Below are 4,556 nucleotides of genomic sequence, written 5' to 3'. Positions count from 1 at the left end.
CCTACATGAAAACAAGCCAGTCTCATTACAGGAAAATTGAAGTTGACATTTATTAGTGCTTTAAGCCTTTAACTAGTTTAATTTTCTATATGTTCTGATTGCCTTCTTGATTTTTAATTACTTCCAGCTGAACTCTTGTTATCTCCCTCTGTTCCTGACTGGGGTTTTCCAACATTGTCGTTGGCTAAGTTGAAGGATACGAAACAGGGCTACTTGATGTTTGACACTCTCATCATTGAAGCAGAAGTTACATTACTTGGTCTCATAAAACAGTCTTAATACTTTTGTTAAACATGTTGCAAGCTTTCAGGAACATTTGCTATATGTATCGCTACGATGACTACTGTTAATTAAACCCATGCATTGTTTTCTGATATAATTCTGCATCTCCTTTAATGTTACAGTTTTAAGTATCATGGATGCATGCCACTACCCTTTTTTGTACTGGGCTTGCTGCTTCATATACGCTTTAAAAAAATAAAAAAATCCTAGAATTATATCACTTAACCTTGCCTTGTTCCAATCCTTATTTATGGTAAAAGATACTGTTTCCTAGAAAGAGTAGATGCAATCATTCTTATCATAATCTTTCTAGGAAATAATCCCCAACTTCTTATTTGGTATTGATTACTTCCCTGAGATGGACCCTACCAAAAAGAAGAAACCTACCGAAACAAGGAGACTTAAGTCATCTTATCGAAAAGAAAAGAAAGTTAGAAACTCACAAAAGCAGGGCAAAATCCAGCATCAACACTCATACTCTCGCTACAGTTATTGGACTTATGGAGTTTAAGAACTCAACTGGAGAAGCGATCTCAGGAGTTATATATATCTTCCATGCTTGATTTCAAGATATAATTAATAGTGAACAAATTTGTTCGAAGATAGTAAGATGAAGGCTAAGAGTATTATTATGCAGATGCGAGATTAAGGCGATTCCATGCAATGAAGACAGATTGGGGTATCTCCAAATTCTTGGACCTGGAAACGTACATTTCGGAATCCTTAAAATGCATACCTTATCAATGACACTCGCGTCTCTGGAGCGGAAGTTTTCATTGTCAAATGTACTTCTAATGTTATGTGGAGTAGTAATCTAAGATGAAGACCGCCACCGATTGTCATATGCGGAAAGTTGATAATTTTTCCATCCTGGTTAACGAAAGCTACAGATCAAAAACATTTGGAATCTACAAATGGTATATAATTGAGTTTGGCTCTCGCATGTTTGATTCTCGTTGTTTAAAAGTTGCTAATGATGATTAATGTTTTGCAGGAATGTTCGGCTCTTTCCTAAAGGAGATGGAGAAGCTAAGGGTAACAACATTTCTATATATCTATCTTACTCCTCGGGGTAGTAAAATGTTTGTTACTTTCACTCTTCGTGTGAAAGATCAGAAAGAAGGAAATGACATTGAATGTGCAGGTGAGACTAATAAACTAATTAACACAGTTTCAATTTGAATAGTGAAATGATCAGTTATTTATAGATCATGCTATAATTTCTTGTCATTTTCTCTCTTCTATTTTCAGGGTTACTTAGTTGATGACAGTTGCATCAGTGAAGCAGAAATTACAATGAATGGTTTGGTTACTTCAAATGAGAGATAGTTCTGCTAAAGTAATGCAATGCCTTTGGAGGAACAATTTGTATAGATTATGATGATATAATTCTGGACTTGTAATATTATTGTAGTATATGATGGCAATGTTATTATTTCATCAATTATCGTTTAATAAAAGTCTATAGTTAAAATTCAACAGCACTGTCCTGGCTTTGTGTCTTGCTACTTGGTAAGGGAACTTCTGGAAGCCAATTAGGGAAGGGCTAAATGTGACAAACTTCTGGAATTATATTTACTGTAGGAGGTTGTTGTGCGGTAAATCCACATTGCATGGATTCACGCCATGTGTCTCAAGGTTGTATTGTTACCAGGCCGCATTTCGCTTCATGAGAGGGTTACTTCACTTGTAAGATTGCCAAAGATAGCTTCAGTGGTAAGTCTCAGGACTGAATTGTCAATTAGACCACATGTCACCTTATGAGATGGTTACTTAATTCATGTGTAAGTCCATTCCAAGTTGTGTGTCGCTCTCTATAAGGATTATTTCATCAATAAGTCCACCAAGGTAACAGTATATAAACAGGTCTCTCACCCTAATGAAGGGATCTTTTGACACTAATTCTTACTGTAAAAACTGTTTCATTTGTATTAAGATTTGAGTTCTCCTGTACTTAAAAAATACACAAGTAATAAAATAACAGTGAACGTAAGATTTGCACCTTGCATCTAAATCACTTTAAAAAAATTCTATGTGTTTATTTATCATTTTAGTATTAATCTAGCATTAAAACACCAGTTTACTACAAACCCTAGCATAGGTTTCATCACGAGATTTACGTATTTTTCGTTGTGTGAAAAATCACATCAACAGAGATGCTTTATGCTGAACTGTTAAATTCGGGTAACCTGGAGCGTTTATTGAGTTCAAAGGCTTAATTTCTCTGAACAAATCTTTGTTATTTAACTTATAATTGACTGCGAAATGATATAACAGGATATGCACTTCAAAGGAGCTGATTCATTAAATTATGCGGAGCGGATAGGGGGCTGGTGTATATATAAGAAAAGTTCACATCTTCAAATTAATCTATAGAGTGCAGAGAAAATTTAGCACCATTTAGTCAAAACGAGGTACTATTCATTGCAAGGGCTGACCAATTAAATTATGACTAAAANTGCGAATTCAAGAATGTAAATATTTATAATTATGCATAATTTCTCATTCTATAATCTATTTGCTCTTACATGGTACAAAAAATTAGTAACAAAATAAGATTGGCATCAACAGAAAGCTTCAAGGTTTGGCTGAAAGAGAAGTAAAGATTAAAGAAGCATGGTCAAGTGAGATCAAAATTTGATGGAAGGCCAAGTCAACAAACAATCAAAAATACCTCAACCCCTTACCTCTAGGACTTTCTTCGTTTTCCATTTTTTATAAGATATTCTGTTTGCCTTTTGCTGTCTTTCCTTCCTAACTTGTTCAAGATCTTAGGCACCCGCTCCAAGCGTTGTTGCCGCCTCTTGCCTCCTCTCAGCTTTCTATTATCCCCTTAGTTGCCCGCCATCTCTTGCACAGAAGCGGCTCATTTGGGAAAATCTAAGGTATGACGGTGATATTGTTGACGTAGTAACAATATCACTTGAGAGTGGTAATACCTTCGTTGTGTTCTTGATTCTTTCCACATATTTTTATAATAAATGACAGCTCCCATCCTATGACTAGTTTTGGAGGTTACCAAGCTGGCATTTAAAATCCATTGCGCCCAATAGTCAAACTAGAGAGAGGATATAAACTGTAAGATGGTAAAACAGAGGAAAAAAGCCGAATAACAGAAGTCTGGAAAAAGATGAAGAAAACTGTGTATTTCTCGTTCTCTTAAATGATTACAAAAGGCAACAATATAAAGGCACTGTACACAACAAACTAACAGAAAACAGTTACAGAAAGGGACAAGCTATTTTACAGAGAGGATAAAACAAAGAATAAAAGAATAATAAACAAAAAATACAGCAAGAAGTTAGCCTGTATCCAACCGACATGTAGCTGCAGTAAACCGACATGCAGCAGCTACTTTATCATGCAATAGCCCCCCGCAAGATGGAGAATTGAGGTTTACTATTCCCATCTTGGATAAATGTGACTGAAGAAGTGATGAAGGCAGGGCTTTGGTAAAAATATCTGCTGGCTGGCTGTGAGAAGAGACATGAGAAGTGGTGATGCTGCCTTCTTGAATCTTGTCGTGAACTAAGTGACAATCCAACTCAATGTGTTTAGTGCGCTCATGGAAGACCGGATTGGCAGCTATGTGTAAAGCTGCCTGATTGTCACAATAAAGTAGGGCAGGTTGAGGATGAGAAATCTGGAGATCATTGAGCAAAAATCGCAACCAAGTGAGTTCACAACAAGTAGAGGCCATGGAACGATATTCGGCTTCAGCCGAAGAGCGAGACACCACTAATTGCTTCTTGGTTTTCCAAGAAACAAGTGAGTTACCCAAGAGGATGCAATAACCCGTGACGGAGCGACGAGTGTCGGGGCAAGAGGCCCAATCTGAGTCACAGAAGGCCTTGAGTTGAAGTTGAGAGTTAGAGGACAGTAAAATACCTTGGCCGGGGGCAGCTTTGATGTATCTCAATACTTTGTGTGCAGTGGCCATATGTGAAGAGGTGGGATGATCCATAAATTGACTCAATAACTGGACAGCATAGCATATATCGGGTCTAGTGATTGTTAAGTACAAGAGACGCCCAATGAGGCGACGGTAGGGACTTGGATCAGCCAAAGGAACACCCGTTGTCTTGCTGATTTTAAAGTTCTGGTCAAGGGGAATTGTGAGAGGTTTGCTCCCAAGTGTACCCGAATCGGCTAAGATATCCAAAGCGTATTTTCTTTGGCATAGATGGATGCCTTTGGATGAGCGGGCAACCTCNAATTTTTTTGCAGAAATTAAATTGAACTGAAAAGATGGTATGCACAAAACTTCATGCAGA

The sequence above is a fragment of the Pistacia vera genome, unplaced genomic scaffold, assembly GCF_008641045.1.
Source record: "Pistacia vera cultivar Batoury unplaced genomic scaffold, PisVer_v2 Contig52, whole genome shotgun sequence".
NCBI classification, from domain to species: domain Eukaryota; kingdom Viridiplantae; phylum Streptophyta; class Magnoliopsida; order Sapindales; family Anacardiaceae; genus Pistacia; species Pistacia vera.
Note: the sequence above shows the minus strand (reverse complement) of the source record.